The 19,748-nt window shown below is 43.1% G+C and overlaps 1 protein-coding gene and 1 long non-coding RNA gene across 3 annotated transcripts in view; one reads left to right on the forward strand and one right to left on the reverse strand.

The window, feature by feature from the left end:
- The window catches only part of NSMCE2 (NSE2 (MMS21) homolog, SMC5-SMC6 complex SUMO ligase), a 218,808-nt gene that overhangs the window by 55,632 nt on the left and 143,428 nt on the right, over positions 1-19,748 (reverse strand). The gene's annotated exons all lie outside the window — the stretch shown is intronic.
- Positions 11,556-15,492, forward strand: LOC120231762. Its single transcript, XR_005528413.1, has 3 exons — positions 11,556-11,717; positions 13,353-13,369; positions 15,420-15,492. It is a non-coding gene; the product is annotated as an uncharacterized LOC120231762 (long non-coding RNA).

Genomic DNA, 19,748 nt, shown 5'->3' on the forward strand with positions numbered 1-19,748 from the left:
TTCTCTCTCCACTTTTGCTGCATATGCACAGTTCGATCCGTGTCCAGCGAGTGGAACGTCTGGTTAACAGAGCACTTAGAGTATGCCATAAGCACTTGTAAACTACCAGTATCTACAAGGGCAGAGACCCCCCAACCTGGCATTCCTAGGATGCGGCATTGAACGCTACGTGCAACAAACAGGCAGCTCATTTACACAATGCCGAAAAGAATCAACACTCGCTCTACTTTATCTTATAGTTCAGCTCCTTCGACAGTCAGGGCATATTTCAAATTAGCTGAGTATGAACTAAGATGGTCAGGTAGGTGCTCGCTGGATCCTGCAAAACAAACGAGCAGCCTGACTTTGGGGTCTGAGAACATCTTGCAGAGGAAGGAGTTCAGCAGTTCCCACAGGCTCCTGAGTCAAAACTGAACTTCAGGTTCACGGGCAGAGACAGCTGTTCTGAAAGCTGCCTCATTTGCTGGCGTGGTGTGGTAAGAACAGGAAATTGAACCTCTGGTATTTTGGGCTTTGATTCTACCCTGCCCTTAACAAGCACCCAGCAGCACTGGGGTCTTTGAATGTGGCAGGAGTGTGCACATGTAACGTGCCCATTGGGAGAAGAGAAGATGTTGGAAGACTGAGGCTGGAGCTTTGATACTAAGTCCACCTGCTTAGTGCCCAGGAAGAACCGCTTGTGTGGTGAGTGCTGTCTGTGCAGATTCTTTGCCCCTGATTTCCCGAGTCCTTTGGAAGCACGGGAACCAAGTTTGTACCCAGGTCCCTAGAGTGGTCCTGTGGTGTGGTCTAAAATTAGGGGAGTCTAAAATTAGCCCTGCTACAACCAATCAGGTGCCAACACATTTCCTATATTCACTGAATGGAAATGGAACATCACGAGGTGACTCAGATTTGGGTTCAAGCACACAGGCGTGCTCCCTACGTCCTTATGTTTCCTGCATGGGGACAGGGTCATTTGCTTTCTATCATTATTCTAACCTGCTTTTTGGATCTGATTAAGCCAGATAACACAGGTCAAACACTTTGCACAGTGCCTGCTATATTCTAGACACTCAATAACCAGCAGTTGTTGTCAGAACTCCTCTCCTGACGTTCACCCCAGAGTGACCTCAAAGTCCCAACCATGGCAGATGGCTTATAAGGGCCCGTAAGACCTGTCCCTTGTTACTTCTCTGATCTCTCTTTTCTTTCCCGCATTCATTCCAATGGATCTCCTTGTTATTTCAGGCCATTCCTACATTAGGACCTTTGTAAGGACTGACTGCTCTAACTTCCCCCTGGTGCCTGGCATACGGAAGACATGCGCTAAATATTTGTTGAATGGGTCCTGAACGGACATGTTGGCTTGTATGGTAAACTAGTATCTCCTGGGGAACTGGAGTTCTGTACTAAATACTTCACTAATGGCAGAGGCCTTGATATGCCTGGGTCCCCTTCTAAGGGAACCAGGACTCTGGCCCCTAACACCTAAGAAGAAACTTTCAAGTGCTTTCCATGAATTACTTTAATCCTCACCCCACCTGCCACCCTGTTGTAGTGGGATATAGTGAGGTACCATTATTAGTCCTTATTTTAGAGAAAACCAAGCACTGAGAAGCGAAGTAATTTGCTGAAGGTCATAAAGCGAGTAAGTGATATAGGCTGGAAATCTCGAGCCACTGCCTACTATGATTTCTGGCCAGGGAACAACCGTCAGGGCTGTTGACTACTTTGGATGCTGCTTACTATCCAACTCTCGATGATTTTACAACCCCCTCTGGACGTCAGCTATGCGGGCTGGGGAATTTCCTCAGGGACCTGCTTTCCCACTAGCCATACTGCTGGGGTTCTAGCATATTCCCTAGCCAATCCTCCTCAATGATAGAGGAGGTCAGGCCAAATGGGTGCGGCAGACTGTTCATTTCAGGGACAGAAATGCCCCAGGTTTTCGGTTTGTTTGTTTTTTTCTCCTTAGAACGTATATTTCACAAAGCCAGCTAATCATTAAGACACAGAAAGGACTATTTTAACAGTCAAATAATGATAGGATATGAAGTCAGTGGGTCACTATTTGGAGTTGCTGCTGCTGGTTAGGGAGGATGACAAAGGAACTGCTCAAGAGGGTACAGAAACCCGCTGGAATGTTCTTCCATCCCTACTTCGCCTGGCCCCTACCAGCCTTTAGTCCATTCTTTAGTACTCACGTCAGCACCCTGCCTCCGAAGCCTTCCTAGACCAGCTCCGCCGTCGCCCTCCTGCCTCCCTCCCTGAGGCTACATTAGGCGACCTCCTCTCTGCTCTCAAAGCAGCCCGCATCTTCCTCCACCATGAAAACTTGCTGAACTGTACTGAAGTCACCTCTCTGTCCACCGCCCCACTGACAGCAGACTTGAGTTCAGCATGTGTCCCCAGTAACTAGGGGATAAGATGTGCTCCACAAATGACTGTTGAATGGAACAGTGCCACCCTCCTGAGATACCACAACCCCTGGATCTCCAAATCTGCCTTGTCAACTTTGATCTGACTCAGACAGACCTAAATGGCACAGCCCTGAAAGGGACCAGTTCAAGAAAGCCAAAATTATGTGATCAGAGGAACAGTCTTCACGCTGCCATGGCACTCCCTGGCCACACATTCAAAAGTTCTCCAACTCTTCTCAGTGACATGAGTCACCCCAAATTCTCGCAAAATAAGTGTGTTAAAGGAGTCATCACATTTTCCATCAGGCTCTTCCTTTCTCTTTCAAAAGACAGCACAAGGATAAAGTATCTCTTCTTGATCCAGCCAGTACATTTGATGATGAGAAAGCCAGCATCAACCAGAATATTTATAACCTCTCTGGTCCCACTGTGTACAGATTTAAAAATGCAAAATGTTTGTAGGTGATGCTATTAATATTCCCAAGAGTCCCCTTTCAGAAGAGCTCTTTGGGCTGCAGTAAAGAAGTATCACATACAGGGAGAAAAACAATACATTCCTTTTTACTAGCATCAGCTATTCATGAAATGTGCTGCCCCAAGTATGCACGCCGATAAATATTTCAGCAATAAAAGGGGCAACAGAGTGCATTTTAAGTTTCTGAGGAACAACCCCTACGGGATTTATGAAGTCAGACTCTTTAATATCACCCCAAACTTAGTCCTGTCAATGTTGACTAATGCTGTTCTGAATTTTGTAGTTATCAAGAAGATTAACTAAAACAAACACAAAACACCCTCCTTATTCTGAAGCAACATCGACATGAGTCTCCGTATCGGTGACAACAAACCACATACCACAAAGTGTTTAAATGAATCAGAAGTTCGGGTGGGGCCTAAACTTAAAAAAAAAAAAAAAAAAACAGATGTTGAGAACCACTGGTCATGTTCTGTGGTATTCCATTTTGATTCTTATAATAACTTTGCCTATTTTCACAGATGAGGAAACTAAAGTGCAGGCAGTTAAAGGCAATTCCCTGCATCATCTGGCTAACAGGGGACAGTTGCAGGATTTGAGGGTCTGGCCGAGGAGGCAGCACAAGCCAGGGGGAGACAGACGTAGGGGCTCTGTAGCCAGGCTGCCTGGTTTCAGATGCTGGCTCTGACTCTTACTGGTCAGGTGATTTCGACCAAGTTTCTTAACTCTATGACTCAATCTTCTCATCTGTAAAATGGAGATATTACTGGTATATACTTCAGAGGGCTGTGGTCGGGATTAATGAGTTAACTTATATAAAGTGCCTGGCATCCAGTCAGCATTATTTTGCTCTTATCGGGCTTCAAAGCCCATGCTTTCTTCTTCCACATCAAGGGTTCCTGTCATGAATCACACGTGTTAATATCTCAAACCATAATTGGGTTGCATATTGCAAGCAAATAGTAAATGTCTGTGAATTAAGATACCTCACCCTGGTTTTCACAGTGTCTCAGTCCCAGAAGGAAGTGTTAGTGTCAGAAGCAGGCATTAAAGGACACACTGTCTGGCTCCACAACAGAAATCATCTCCACCACTTAGAACTCCCTGAAAACCGAAGGAGCTGTCTGTCCCAGGAGGTGCCACAATCAAAGACGACTACTTAGTGGAGACAAAGGGCAGATTCAAGAACGGCTACCTTTGCAGGGAAGGGGAAGAAGCGTGGGGGATAAACTCGAGGGATCCGGGTTTTCACTGGAGCACGTTACTAGCTTAAAGTGCTGCCTTTGAGCCATTTTTTTTAATAAGAGTGGAACTGCAGTTACATTATTCTCACACTTACAAAAGGCATGAAAGGTATGCTAGAGAGAGAGAATGTGTGTGTGTGTGTGTGTGTGAGAGAGAGAGAGAGAAAGAGAGAGATGATAATTCAATCACTAATTTGGGGATATCTCATAGTAAAATGGCCAGGGAAGCAATTATAGCAATTTAGTCGAACCAGTGAGTATCAATAACTTTATGTTTATAATGAGAAAGCAAATACTTCCTGAATTTCTAAATATATTCTGTTTTCTATGCAAAATAAGTCATCCTAGGTGTTTGGTTTTCTGAAGGAGAACTGGTATAAGCGACGTTCTTCTTTGTTCTAATTTCTGGACAGAAATGAACAAGCAGCATGTCTAGTCATTCTTGGTCCATGGAAGACACATCTTGGGCCATTTTCCTACAGGAATAATCAGCCTTGGGTCTGCCTCTCCTTAGCACTTTTTGTCCAAGAACACAAAGGAGGAAAAGCTGTGACCAAAACTAACGTAGCAAAAATGAAAACCCAAAACTCTAGCCCAGCAAAACTGAATTTGCTTCTCTCGTTGAAGTGGGCTACTTCTCGTTCATTCATTCCCTCATCCATACTCTGTCTCGCCACTTTCCCATTTCTAGTCTGTGACATGGTGTAGGAAAGGTGGGCTCTAGTCATTAGATACACCATGTACACAGGGGAGGTTGTTTGCTGTGGGGTCAAGGGGGCAAGGCCCGGCTACAGCATGCGCTAAATGTCATTAAACCTTGGGTTGTAAAACGGGGATAGTAACAGGACCTATTCCAGAGGGCTAGGGAAAGAATTAAATGAGATAATCACAAAGTTATTAGTATAATGCCTAGTACATAGTCAATGCTCAGTAAGTGCTAATTATTATTTTTTAATGTTTTATTTATTTCTAGGAGAGAGAGAGACGGCACGAACAGGGGAGGGTCAGAGAGAGGGAGACACAGACTCTGAAACAGGCTCCAGGCTCTGAGCTGGCAGTCAGCACAGAGCCCGATGCGGGGCTCGAACCCACGAACCGCGAGATCATGACCCAAGCGAAAGTCGGACGCTTAACCGACTAAGCCACCCAGGCACCCCAGTGCTAATTATTTTCTTAAAATTATTCCGCAAGGGCTAATCATTTTGCAAAAATAAGAATCTGAACTATAATTCCTACTAATACTTTAAGAAATATTATTTAGCTCCTTGATAATTCTAAAGGCACATGGGCCAGGGTTGTGCAGTAACTCAGGACCCTCAGCAGAGGCAACAATTATCACTGGGTCATGACAGCCTTAGGTTTTATAATTTTATAAATATTTCATAATTTTAAAATAGTATTTCAGTTAATAGAATGCTCAAAACAGAATCTACTGAATCTATATTTCAGTTAATAGATGTTCAAGACAGAATTTACTAAAGCTGCATTTCAGTGAACAGAATGCTCAAAACAGAATTTACTAAAGCTTAAAAAAAAAGAGAAAAAAACAAAAACCAGAAACCCAATCACACCCACCTCTGTAAATGTATAAAGTTATTACTTCCCTGTACTTTGGACAGACAAAAGTCAAGCTCTTTCCATAAATCTAATGGATTCTCCCAAGAATACTACTCCCATCTCTGCCAAACACAGCTACACAAATGCATATTAAAAAGTTAAGGACCAAATAAAGCAGAACATATAATGATACATTACAAAGGGATTAATTATCCATTCTCAGTTTTCTCCTTCCTTACTCTGCCCCTCCCAGACCTTCTCAGAGCTGTGCTAACTTGGAGACAGATGTGTAGAGCCCAACAGGGAGACTCTGGATCTGGGTGGGCATTCTCTCTATGGGTCAGGAAGGGTGATCAGTCTACCAGTAGGGTCTCCTTTTGGGGGACGCTCTCCAGGAGATCCTGAGGCCTTCTCGAAGAACACACCCCCTGAATTTAGATCAACTTTTTATTTTTCTTCTTTTCTCACCGAACGACTTTTGTGCAGGCCCTTTTCAGACATCTGCTAGCTGGTGTAATCAAGATGGTGGAATTCTAACACACCTTCTAAGCCCCGTATCTTTTTTTTCCCTTGACAGAAACACAAAGACAATCACACCAGGAGCCTCCGCAAGGAAAAGTGATGGAAGGAACACCCAGTACAGAATAAATTGTAGCTTTATGAGCAAAGGAGCTACAAATCACTTTGCTTGTACTCGAAACAAGGGATTGGAGGCAAACAAAAGTCACGAAAAGGTGCTTTCCCTCGTTCTGGAGCCAAAATCTGATGTCATCACAGCAACACGGCATTTAAGAAAGTGCAACCTATTTTAAGTAGCTTCAGGTGACAGATTATTGGCCCACGATGGGACACAGACTGATGGATCACAGAGGAGAAAAAGCTCCCGGTGCTGTGAACCACCGCTAATCTCAACTGAGAGAACTAGGAAAGACACACATCTCCACTTTCAAGTGTTTACTGGGTGACATCACTCTGTCGATTTAACCCAAGAGCTGTCTGGATTATCCAGTAAATGTCACATAATAGGACTTGAGTAGCTTAGATAAAAGCCTCAGAAGCACTGTGAGTGAATTCATACTCCAAAACAAATTTCCCAGATGAGTGCATAATCTTAACTCCACGTCATATTACTTGGCGTTCTTTTAGGTACAGCCCTAAGCTCATAAGTGACAATTGTCTTGTACAGATGATGGTCTTGTTTTAGAAAGTCAATCCACTAACGTGAGACATTATGTGCTTAAGAAAGTAAAAGATTGACGCTGTTGTCTTAGGTTGGTAAAACAAACATTACAATATTAATCCATCAGGGAAATGCATATCAAAACAATGAGATACCACTTCACACCCACTAGGACGGCTACAATCAAAGAGACAGATAATAACGAGTGTTGGCGAGGACGTGGAGCGATTGGAACCCTCACACATTGCTGGTGGGAATGTAAAATGGCGCAGTCGCTTTGGGAAACAGTCTGGCAGTTCCTAAAAAGGATAAACATAGAGTTACCATATGACCCAGCAACTGCACTCTCAGACAAATACCGCGAGAAATGAAAATGAAAACAGATGCCCCCTTGCACACAAATGTCTGTAGCAGCATCATTTGTAACAGCCAAAACACAGACACAACCCAAATGAAACGTTGTGTAGACAGATAATGGCACATTATTAGGCACTAAGAAGAATGAAGTTCTGGTACATGCTGCAGCACGGGCGAGCCTTGAAAACATGCTAATGCTAAGTGACAGAAGCCAGTTACAAGACCACGTATGCATATTTACATGAAATGTCCAGAACAGACAAATCCAGAGACAGAAAGTAGGTTAGTGGTTGCTGGGAAGGGAGGGGTTGGAAGAAAATAGTTAGGGAATGCTACCGGACACAGGGTTTGTTTTTGAAAATATCCTAAAATTGATGGTGGTGATGGTTATACAACTTTGTGAATATATTAAAAACCATTTATTGTGTACTTTCAATGGGTGCACTCTATGGTACGTGAATTATATCTCAATAAAGTGTCTAAGGAAAGGAATATTAACACATGAGACAGAAGGAAATAGGATCGTCTAACTAGAGTAAGGATCACTTTGGGGACCCTAATGTCATCTTCCTTCACAACATTCAGTGTGTAACCTATTAGCTAAAGGCTCAGGAAGAGCCTTCTAGAATTTATTCTTCTAGAAGAATAGCCTTCTAGAATTTCAGCGACCTCACTAATGTTCAGTGTAATCCTGCTACTCCTACTAATCAGTACACTGACAATTAAGCTCTCCTCCTCTCTATATTCCCTACAGTAAGTAGTATGGAACTTTCCATATAGTAGATGCTCACTTATTTACAGAATCCCTTTTACATACGTGTCCAAAAATAACCAGCTGGAGTCAGCAAATAAAAAATCAAACCAAGTGCACTTTGCCCTGTCTGGGGACAGCTGATCAGCACCACTAACAGCTACCTGACAAACTAAATCTGGGGCACATGGAATGCAATCATGTCCCTTAAATTTTAGCCAGTCCTGGTTACAACAATTAAGACTCATGCTCCTCAACTGCTCGGTGTGTATGTCCCTTGATAAAATCGGAGACTTCCTGGGTAGGAGTTACTTCTCATGTGGATTAACTGACAAGATCCGGAAGAGTAAAAGGAAGGGGGCATTCTATTTCTCTGATATTTAATGCCAGGAAGTCCCCAGGAGGTCCTCTGGTTTTATACTACAGCTTAGTGTTGAGGATGACGACTTGTAGAGCTAGTCTGCCTGGGTTTAAATTTGACCTCCACCATGTATTACTAGCTGTTTAGCCTTGGCACACATTATTCGACAGCTCTGTACCCCAGTCCCACCATCTGTAAAGTGAGGACAGTACTAACACACGCCACACTAAGATTTCTGTGAGGGCATAGAACATATAGAAGGATGTCTGGAATATAGTAAGTGCTCAATAACGTAAGCTATTCTTGTAGTAAAACTTATATTTGCAGAGCTCCGGACACAGATCTCAGGCATAGATAGCCACTGTTATAAGAGAGGACCACATGTTATCAGACATAAACCAGACTCACTGGACAGATCAAAGTAAAGCTACAAAATCGCACTCTTTCCTCCATTCCTGGTTGGGAAATGCTACTCCAGACTGAAGGAGGTGTGCAACAAATACAACCTACCAACATTTACATTTTGTTTTTCATACTGTAGAACCCTCCCAGAAGAGAGGAAGATATCCTTTGACGGGGATGTCACGACCACAGCTGTACACAGGATAAGAGGGTAAGAACTACCACCACTGTAATCAGATACCAGCAATTTTTAGAATCTGTATGCTTTTAATTTTCTTGTGGACTTTCCATCAATGACAGGGAATCACAGGTGGTTTGTAGAGGTGAACACCATTACCGGTGGTAAGAGGCTTCTGAGAGACAGTTCCTAAATTCTTTAACTTTCTTCTTTTTCTTCTTTTTTTTTTTTTTTTAAATAAGTTATTTGGAATCATTTCAAATTTTATCAACAAAATCTTTTGAAACTACAAAGGGAAACTACATTTCCCTTTCCACATGTTTCTCACAGCTTCTTGAATCTGCGCATGGCTAGCATGGCAGACACTGAGAATACTCACCAATATCCACTTTGTCTTCTTCCTCCTGGGTCCCTAAATATACATTTTCTCCCCAGCCTTCCCTGTAGGTAGATGTGGTACATGTCCCAGCCAATGAAATGTGAGTGGAAGTGATGTGTGTTTCCTTGCGTAGACCTGACCCAACCTCACTCTTTCCCCAAGGACCAGCATTAATGGAGGGACCCCAGGAGGAGGAGGGAGCCACAAGATGGAAGGAGCCCGGGTCCTTGAATAACTTTATAGAGCAGACCTCACCTGGATACACCCTTTCCATCATATTGATGAAACACATCCTGGTGGGCCATCTGATCTTGCCACATTCCCCATTAGAGAACATGTCCTTTGCATTGTGTTATTTGTAATCTCAGTCCAGATCTCTCTGCAGAGCTGGGCAAAGTATAGCTGCTACTGTACACTTAAACAATCATTCACTATCTCAGAGAATTATTTTATAATTATATCAGGTCCTGGGCTAGGAGTTGACCAATTTAAAACTGTCAGATAAAATCAGAAGACATCAGCAAATATGAATTATATTTATTTATAATTTTTAGGTAGCTCTTTATAGCAATCTTTCAGTAGCTCACGTATTTAATATAAACCACTATTTTCTTTATTCAATTCATAAATGGAATAAAATCTAAGTGGAATCTGTAATAATTACTGTCTCCAGCCTCTTGGGATGAATAAGCAAACCCAATATGACCACCATCGACTACCTTCTGATAGTGTCTATTCTTGCTTAGTAACTCCTTTCTCTCATCTTTTAAAAATGTTCTTAGTATTTACTATAGTTATAGCTAAAAAATATTTGCTTGGTTATTGACTACTTTTATTATCAAACTGTAGTTCCCAGGAAGGCAGAGTAAATCTCAGTTTCTGTTCATCCAATAAATATTTACTGAATGCCTACTGTCGGGCATTGCTGCAGGTACTGGGGAACTGGACATAAACAAGGTATGGTACCCAGCTTCGATGTGCCTATGGTTCGGTGGAAGAAACAGGCAATTGGCCTATAAATAACATATATTGGGATAAATCCTATGTTGTACTTTCCACTTCATGCGCCCTTGGCCTTGGTGGTTGTGGGGCTGTCTGTCTGTGTCTGATGGCCCAGCCTGCTAGAGGAACGCCTTTTTTGCATTCCTATGGTTACGAACGTAACTATATTTATATCACACTCTTCACAATTGCTTGGACCACAGCAGACTACTGACCTATGTTGCATCAACCAACTTCTCTCTTCCGAGAGGCTGGAATTGGAACTGAGCAATTCTAATTCAGTCTGAGCTCTTTAGTTGAACTGAAAGAGGATCTGTAGCCTATCGAGTGCTGTGTGGTGACCATCTTCTGCCAGACGGCTGGGCAAACTGAGAACACTAAGCTAAAGACAGAGAAGAAAGGAGCAAGGCATGGAAAGAAGTAAAGATGAGAGATTTAATGATCTGAGAGAGACCTGAAAGCCCATTTCATACGCGGGTTCTACTCCCTTTTCCTATGAGACACCTGTACTTTATGGACTTTCTTTCGCTATTTTTTTTTTTTTTTAGCGCTGAAGCTATTTGTTAGTGTCTTATGTTTTCAAACACATCTTAATGGAGACATTTCTATTTAATATGAAATGTTAATAATTCTACTTAATGTCACTCATTTTCATAGCATAGGATATATGTACTATCACCCAAAAGTGTAGCTCCTTTTTCTATGTTATAAACATTGCATCTGTTGGATTTTAATACTTAGGAACTCTAGCAGTGTTTCTCAGGTGCTTGCCTAGACGTTTCTCTGTTTCCTCACTGGTGATTTTATACCGCAGACTCATTTCTATTCAAGGGCAGAACATCAAAGGCCAACATTCTTTAAACTCCATGAAAAACACTGTCACATGTGTACACCATCTTTTGTGGCTAGTTAACATTCAGGGGAGAAAATAATTCTTCTTATAAACATCAATGGTGTGTTTGTACTCATAAACAAAAAAGGCTTTGAGAACGAATGCTTTGATTTGAGCTCAGTAAATTGATCAGCTAGTCTGATTAACAACTGCTAACTGGAGACACCAGAATTGGAGCACACCTACAATTTGTTGCTTGAAGGTCCGACTCAAGAAAAGGAACTTAAACATTTATAGAACTTCAGCTTTACATGTATATTTATGTTACATTTATATTTAAATTTTATATTATACACTAGAGGTTTCTCTAACAGCACACCTATAAACATCTCCCACTTTCAAAGCACGTTTCTTCTTTGCTCCTCGCAGATATGTCGGGCTCCGTGAATATAAGGGAAGTAAGACCCTGTCTCTGTCCTAAATGAGCTCGCTATTCTGGAAAAGACAGATGGGAAACAGGAAACCGTCAGGTCATGCTCTGATAAATGCCATGCTCGAGACACCAGTGGGGATGAGAGGCATCTAATCTGTCCTGAGGTAAGCCTTTGGGCTGAGTCCTACAGAATTAGCTGGGGTTACGCACAGTAAGCGTAGAGACAGGGACAGGCTTGCTAAGAAAAAGGAGCTCATGTACTGGCAATAACGTGAGGTAAGAGAGGGTCTACATGCTAATATCCAGGGCAACGACTGTACCAACAGAACGCTTTGGACTGCTGCCTCTATTTTCCTCCAAAGCTCCTGTTTCCAATATGCTTTTCATGTGTTCTGATTACTCTAGAAATTCTGATTCAGCTCAACAAATATTTATTGAGAACTTAGTAAGTTTTAGGTACTTTTTAGTCCCTGGGAGTACACAGATTGAGTAAGACGAGGGAAGAGTACTTGTCCTGAAAACGCCCAGCCCTGGTGGGGAAGGCAAATGCACGGCATCTGGAGACGGTTCAGAAGGACACATGCATATCAGCAAAGCCTGACATGAGCCTTTAAGGATGAATACGAGCATACTAGCCATGGGAACCGAAACAAAAGTGAGAGAAGCATCTCAGGACAGGGAGGGATGTGAGTAACACTGGAGGGGAAAGGACCAGGGCACAGGGAGAGAACAGACCCGACAAGCAGCGAGGAAGCAATAGAACTGAAATGGGATGGACGCGAGCGAGGGAGGGGGTCATCTATCGTGACTCCGTTTTTTTTTTTTTATTGAGTGGATGATCCATTAACTGAGGTAGGGACTGCAGAAGGCAGAGCTGATCTGGGAAGGAATAAAGGTCATGGTGAAGCTGCAGCGGGGCCACATCCAAGTGCAGGCAGAAGCAGTAAGAACAGGAGTGTGGCTAAGGAATCTTACTCAGGAACACGAACGCAGGTGAGCTGAAATCACGATGGCTGACACGAAGCCAGGAGAGCCAGGGTTAGGGAGGCCAACTGAAGCAGAACCCTTGAAAAACAGTACAAGCAGCTCAAGGAGTTCACAAAGGAGGCGAAGTAGGGCGCAGTGAGTTTCCAGGATTCGGGAGTCAAAACTTTAAATGAAGCAGACTCAGTAAGATGCTGACTGAAAAATGTGGCACTCTGCAGCTGACCGGAGAGATCTTCCAGAGAGGGCTCCGTGGAGCAGCAGATGGGTCAGGCCGCCATGAAGGAGGAGTGAATGGAAGGGAGGAAGTGGTCCCTGGGTATTCAGATCACTCTTGTAAGAAGGCTGCCAGAGAAGGGGAGGAGAGAGAATGGCAGTCCCGATCTCTCTCTATTATCATACTTTTATTTATTTTTTTAAAAAGTTTATTTATTTTTGAGGGAGAGAGTGAGAGAGCACAAAGGAGGAGCAGAGAGAAGGAGACAGAGAGAGAGAGAATCCCAAGCAGGTTCCACACTGTCAGTGCAGAGTCCAACATGGGGCTCGAACTTGTGAACTGTGAGATCACGACCTGAACTGAAATCAAGACTCAGATGCTCAACCAACCGAGTCACCCAGGCGCCCCTCTATCAATAGTTTTAAAGGAAAAGATGAAAAGATTGAGTGGGTTTCCAGGCTGAGAGGAAAGCCGGCAGAGATGGGGAGACCAATGGTATTGGCAAGACATGACTGAAGGAAGTAGTCCTAGAGGAGAAAGTTGTCCTGACGAGCTCATCTACTTTAACATATTTTACCTTCTAATTGTCTCTGGCCAGGAGAGTCATCAAGCAAGGTATGTCCGAGGGTCAAGCATCTGTGGGAAGCAGTAGCAGCGGGCAGGAAGCTGTGGTGTTGGGCTTGGAGCAGCCCTGAGAACAGGAGACAAATTCCCTATCTTACTAATCCTGGAGGCTCTGACTTGCGCAATGAAACCTCATAAGAGAAGGCAGGTGTCGTGAGATTAGAAAGTTCACCCCCTCATCTGTATCGCCAGAAATTCTGTAATAAACGACGGAACACAGCCCCCAGTCCTGGGGACTGTAATCTCTGCACAAACAGCACTTTCTTAGGCTGCAAAGGAGTCAGATTTGAGTTTGAGCCTCAGCATTGCTACAGATCAGCTACCGGGTTTGGGCAATTTCTTTGCTCTAGGCCCCAGTTTCTTGACTTACAATGGAGCAAAGTGACTGATGCTACAAACCTAGATTGTAAGGCATAAGCCAGTTCACCGGCCTGAAGGTGCTCTGTAAGAAACCACGCTCTCTGCAAATACACGGTGTAGGATGCACTTGTCAAGATGGGATGTGAGGTCTCAGAAAATTGGGCAAAGCCCGAAGAGATGGCTCATGAATAGTTTTCGTTGTTGTTGCCCTTGGAAAAAGATGTATCAATTACAAAGGAAAGCGTTACAGCAAAGACCTTCAGCTTTCACTGAAGAGCAATCCCTTTTAATTTTGCTGGTGGTCTTGCAATCCAGAGGAGCCCGAAAGTCAGGTGCTCAGAGCAGAATCCCAATGCGTTATCCCAGGCACTGGAGCCTGGAGAAACCAGGGCTGCCAGGGCCACTGTCCCTGCAGGCAGTGGGCAGCAGGACACAACAGAGGCTGTACACATAGGACTCCGAGCTGAATCCTCATGGTGAAGGGCTCAAGTTTGAATCAAGACAAACCCGGGTTCGAAATCTGGCTCGTCACGTATTAGCCATGTAACCTTGGACAATCCAACTTAACTGAGCTTCTGTTTCCTCATCTGTAAATTGGGGTAACAACATCTACCGTGAGAATGCTGTAATGATTAAATACAACAACGTGTCTGTATCTGTGTAAGTACACACGCATGCATTTGTGTGTGTGTGTAATTCCTGGCATATTTATTATAAGTGCTCAATTAATGGTAGCTGTTATATTGGGTCTGTTGTTGTAGGCTTCACAGAAGCTTGTTTTCACACACAGCTGTTATTTATCGATACCTACTAAGAGCTTTACAGGTATAGTGTTAGCTAAACATACATGTTTAAAATACAGAATCTAGGGGCACCTAGGTGGCTCAGTTGGTTGAGCCACTGACTCTTGATTTAGGCTCAGGTCATGATCTCACGGTTCATGAGTTTGAGCCCCTCACTGGGCTCTGCGCTGACAGTGTGGAGCCTGCTTGGGATTCTCTCCCTCTCTCTCTGCTCTTCTCTGGCTTGTGTGCACATGAGGACTCTCTCTCTCAATTTAAATAAATAAACTAAAAAATAATCTTAAAATTTGGGGCACCTGGGTGGCTCAGTCAGTTAAGCATCCAACTTCAGCTCAGGTCATGATCTTGTACTTCCATGAGTTCGAGCCCCGCACCTGGCTCTGTGCTGACAGTTCAGGGCCTGAAGCCTGCTTCAGATTCTATGTCTCCCCCTCTCTCTGCCCCTCCCCTGCTCACACTTTGTGTGTGTCTCTCTTTCAATAACAAATAAACATTAAAAAAAATTTTTTTAATCTTAAAAAATAAAGTATAAAATCTATTATGTCACTTGAACTTTTAAAACCAAGAGCAAAAGACTATGTCTATTCTATTTTTCTCTAGATCCTTGGGGATCATAAAGTGCCCAGCACAGGGTGGGTATTTAAGAAACATTTGTTGAAAGAAGGAAGAAAGAGAGGGAGGGAAGAAGGGCAGAAAATGTGGAGGGGGGAAAGAGAAGGAAGGAGAGATGGATTTGGAGAACACTGACTCAGGTGTTAGGAAATTCAAGGACTGACAAAAAACATAGACAAAGCATTTCTGAGCTACTGAATGAATGAAGACTTCTTATAAAAAAGTCACTTTCTTGTGCTGATGTGATTTATTTTTACTCCTCTAAGCTTTAGTATAATCTTTCTCTCCATCTGGAAAGTGGGAATAGACCAACTATATTTCAAGTTTGCTAACAAAGATTGCTTAAGGTAAATATTTGCGGCTTGCCAAAGCAAACCATACCATTTTAGTTTTAGGTTGTTTTAATGATAAGCTCCTTCAGATCTAGTTCCATTGATACTTTGTAGCACAGCAATGGAAGTACGTTGGACTCGAATCCCAACTATATTTAGAATCCATTTCACACGGCATCAGTCAAGCAGATGTGGGGCCAGCTGCTGCGAATTCTTTCCTAGAATCTTACTGAGATGGAGATTTTAGTACGATTTTAAAAAATAAGTTACACAGGTGTCATCTCTGAGTCAATTAGCACATTAGCTATAAAAAGAATAGGCACAAATTAGGCGCTCTTCCCACAAACTCCGAGACAGGAATAGGATTTTTTGCTGTTTTGATCAATCTGTTTTCATTTGATTGTATTAGGTTATTTTTTTCCCACAAAACAAAAATAAAGTTCTCCCTGGACTGTGGCAGTACAATTCTTTTCTCCTTCTTGCTGTTAGTACTTATTCTAATATTATCACAGAATAAAGTGATTCAAAAAATTCCTTTCTTTGGGTTCATATTCAGGTGATATTGACCGAGCATGGTGCAGAAGCTCTGGAAATGCCTCCATCTCCATGACGTTATTTTTTCCTAAGCAATTTAAAGATATCGAAACGAACCTGAATGACCTGTCTTCGAAAATGTGGTAAGTCCGAGGAACAGCTGAAAGTCCTGAAAGCGTGTGAACCTAAGTATCTTGGGGGGAGGGCAAAAGTCACTGGTTTAGTGGTTCTGGACAAGGCTGGAGTGTCTGCCGTCCAGTTTCTTCACTTCTCAAACAAGGACTCATGGCTTGGATCCTAGGTGGCTCGCTACAACGTCCTGTGCTCTGCCGGGGACCATGGCCGTGGCCCTGCCTCAGCATGCCACTCGGAGCGGTAGCCACAGTGAGAACCTTTTCGAAAGCAAATCAAATAAAAGAATTGTGGGAGTTGAGAAAAATCTCTCTTCAGGGGGTATTTTTTAAATAAAGTGGGAGTGCCCGGGGGCGCCTGGGTGGCTCAGTCAGTGAAGCATCTGACTTCGGCTCAGGTCATGATCTCATGGCTACTGAGTTCGAGCCCCGCCTTGGGCTCTGTGCTGACAGCTCAGAGACTAGAGCCTGCTTGGCATTCTGTGTTTCCCTCTCTCTCTGCCCCTCCCCCACTCATGCTTTGTCTGTCTCCCTCTCTCAAAAATGAATAATAAACATTAAAAAAATAATAAAGTGGGAGTACCCAAAAGTCAAATTTTCATTCTGTAAATTTTTATTCTAGTCATTCTAAAGCCAATAATATTTTTTCTTTTAGAGAGAGAGAGAGAGAGAGAGAGAGAGAGAGAGAGAATCCCAAGCAGGTTCCATGCGCAGTGTAGAGCCCAACACGGGGCTCAATCTCACAACTCTGGGATCATGACCTGCACCAAAATCAAGAGTAGGACACTCAACTGACTGATCCACCCAGGGGCGCTCCCTCAAGCCAATAATATTCTAAGGCTGTTTTGTGTTGTGGACCAGCGTGTCTGAGTGGAAACCGAGATGGGCAAAACCCTTGGTTTCCTCCCCGGTTGCCATGTCGACTATGCCGTGTCATGAGGGCCGTGTGCCTTCCCCCTGTGGCTCCGCTGACAGCCCGTTCCCACCATCAAGCAGCAATTTTCAGCTGCGCATTTCTTCATTGTTGTAATACTTAATTATACTTCACCTTCATATTATCCTAATCTTACTGATGCTCAGAGGTTAAGTGGTTTCCAGTTGGTCACAGCTACTAAGAGAGGCACAATGGGTGTCTAAGCCCAATTCCTTTGATTCTCAGTTCGGTGCTTTCGGACTTAAACGCAGCAGTAGCAGCAGTGGTGAAGTACTCTGCCTTTACTTTGCATCAGGCATTAAGCTAAGGGCTCCACATACAAGGTTATCTTATTTTATCATCGTAGTAACTCTTTGATATAGATATTATTATGATCCCCACTCACAGAGGTGGAAAGTGAGACCACAGAGAGGTTACATAATATGCCCATGGTCCCACAACTATCAAGAAGTACAATGAAAACCTAATTCTCGTCCAACAATTATGCTAGATTTGCCTTCTTACAGTAGATCGCTGCCGCCATCATGGTTTGCATCCATAATTCGGGTGCAAAATAAATGCAAGGAGTCCAGGGCTGCCCAATACAGCTCTCTACTGGAGCTGTGTAACACAGATCACTGGTACTGGGGCATCCTGCTCTTGCACGGCTCACAGATTCTCTGAGGGCACAGGCCACATATTCTCAGTGTCCAAACACAACTGTACTACATACAGACAATTCATAGTAACCATATGCTAAGCGGAACCCAACGGAAATTACCAAGTCTTCGTCAACACTGACTGAAGTAAGAAAGACTGTCTCCAGGCTATAACTGTAGTTTAAAATTAAGGGACAAAGGCATGAAATCAAAAGGCTAAGTTTCGACTCTTAATTCAAGGGAATCAGCAGAGCAGAAATAAGTATGTGACCCACCAACCATGTGTGTCCTGAAGCCAGGTGTTATTCAGCTACATGGCACCTTTAAATTTTGAATCAATGGCCAATATTAAAAATTAAGAGATTTTATTTAAAAAAAATTCCGCTGTCCAATTTCTCTAGAAAAACTAGAACACATGACACTAGATGGGGCATCCGCTCATTAGCTCATCAATGACAACGGGACCAGTTTTATCTGTTCATATTCCTGAGCCCCTCTGGGATTCTGAGGCTGTAAACCATGAGTGATATAGAGGGCAGAGAAAGATCTGGAAGTACACAGGAGTCTCCTAAGATTTGCGAATCACTGCTTCGAGCCGGTAGCTGACTCCACCAGCCTTGCCACACGGTGACTGGAAATTTCAGTCACTTGGTGACTGAGCTGTCATCTTTGCCTCAGAGGACAAAAGAAACCGACTACTCGCTCTCTAGCTGTCACCAAATCTAGACTGACTCCAGCGTTAAGCACTACCACAAAAACAACCAGGTCGGCGTCCCTTCATTGGAGGCAGGTCCAATGCTCCAGGCTGTTGTTTTGCAAGTGGGGCGAGGAGCTATATAGCCCACTGAGGTGTTAAGGAAGAAAGGCTCTCATGGGCAAAAACACAATCTTTTGAAAAAGCCACCTTGGTCGGCTTTTAATTGTCACCAGGGTGTAGGCAAAAAGTTGGCGTTTGTGCTGGCCAACCCCCTTCTGGGGAGGTGAGCAGGGTTTTCTTCCTGAAAAATTCTGTGGTCTCTGCAGCTGTGCTCCTATTCAGGAAGACCAGGGTCTGCAGAGTTGCAAGCAGGGAGGTAAATATGCATTTGAGAAAGTCTTTAATTACTAAATCAAACAGGTTTATGCAATCCAAATACAGCCACCGGTGAACTACACTGGTATTAAAAGGAGACTGCCCTTACAGAAATTTTGGATTTTATAAAGATCAGGAAAATACTTCTTCAATTAGTCGCTGGCTTGCTATTCAATCCTATGCCTTAAATAATCTAGACATTTACGGGCTCTTGTCTGCGTAGCAAACAAAACACTAAAAACCCAGAAGGGGTCAAAAGTATTGCTAGAATTACACATTCAGTATCATTTTATATTATAATCTGCTAGGCTTCAAAGAGACATTTTAAACATGCAGTTAATGGGATAGTTTCTGAATAGGATTTTTTAATACTACGCATGATTGGAAATATGCAGTTTCTTTCATTGGTAAAAAAAAATAATTCCTGCTTGTTAGAAAGTCTGCCATCAACTCAGCTTTACAGCTTCAAATAAGCAGTTTGCACAAAGAACAATAAAACTGTTTAATAAAAGAACATAATAGGCTTAGCAGATGTTGCAATCTTAGAACATTTTAGGTAAATGGTTTTTAAAAGGACATTTCCTCAGTTTAGAAACACACTTCGGAAAATCAAATTCAGTTGCTGATTTTATACGGGCTCTCTCTGAGGGAGTATTTGGGCCTATTTTTTTTCTAGCAGACACACAAGACTAAGCTTACAATGAACCAGCTCTCCGCAAAAGCCAGCCAGAGGGAGTGTAACCCCTTTAACTAGAGGACATACCCACGTTCCTGCTAATAAAGACATCTTGGAGGTTTCTTCCAAAACATCTTTACCATTTGTTTGCTGACAGCTTTGGGGTATGAAAGAATATTGTCACTTTCTTAGCAATGAATCCTTCAACATTTATTCAACACTCTCTAGAGGAGGATATAAAGATGTGCCTCATTTCCTGCCTGCAAGGAACTTATGTT

The sequence above is a fragment of the Hyaena hyaena genome, unplaced genomic scaffold (assembly GCF_003009895.1).
Source record: "Hyaena hyaena isolate Hyena2069 unplaced genomic scaffold, ASM300989v1 scaffold_62, whole genome shotgun sequence".
Classification (NCBI taxonomy): Eukaryota; Metazoa; Chordata; class Mammalia; order Carnivora; family Hyaenidae; genus Hyaena; species Hyaena hyaena.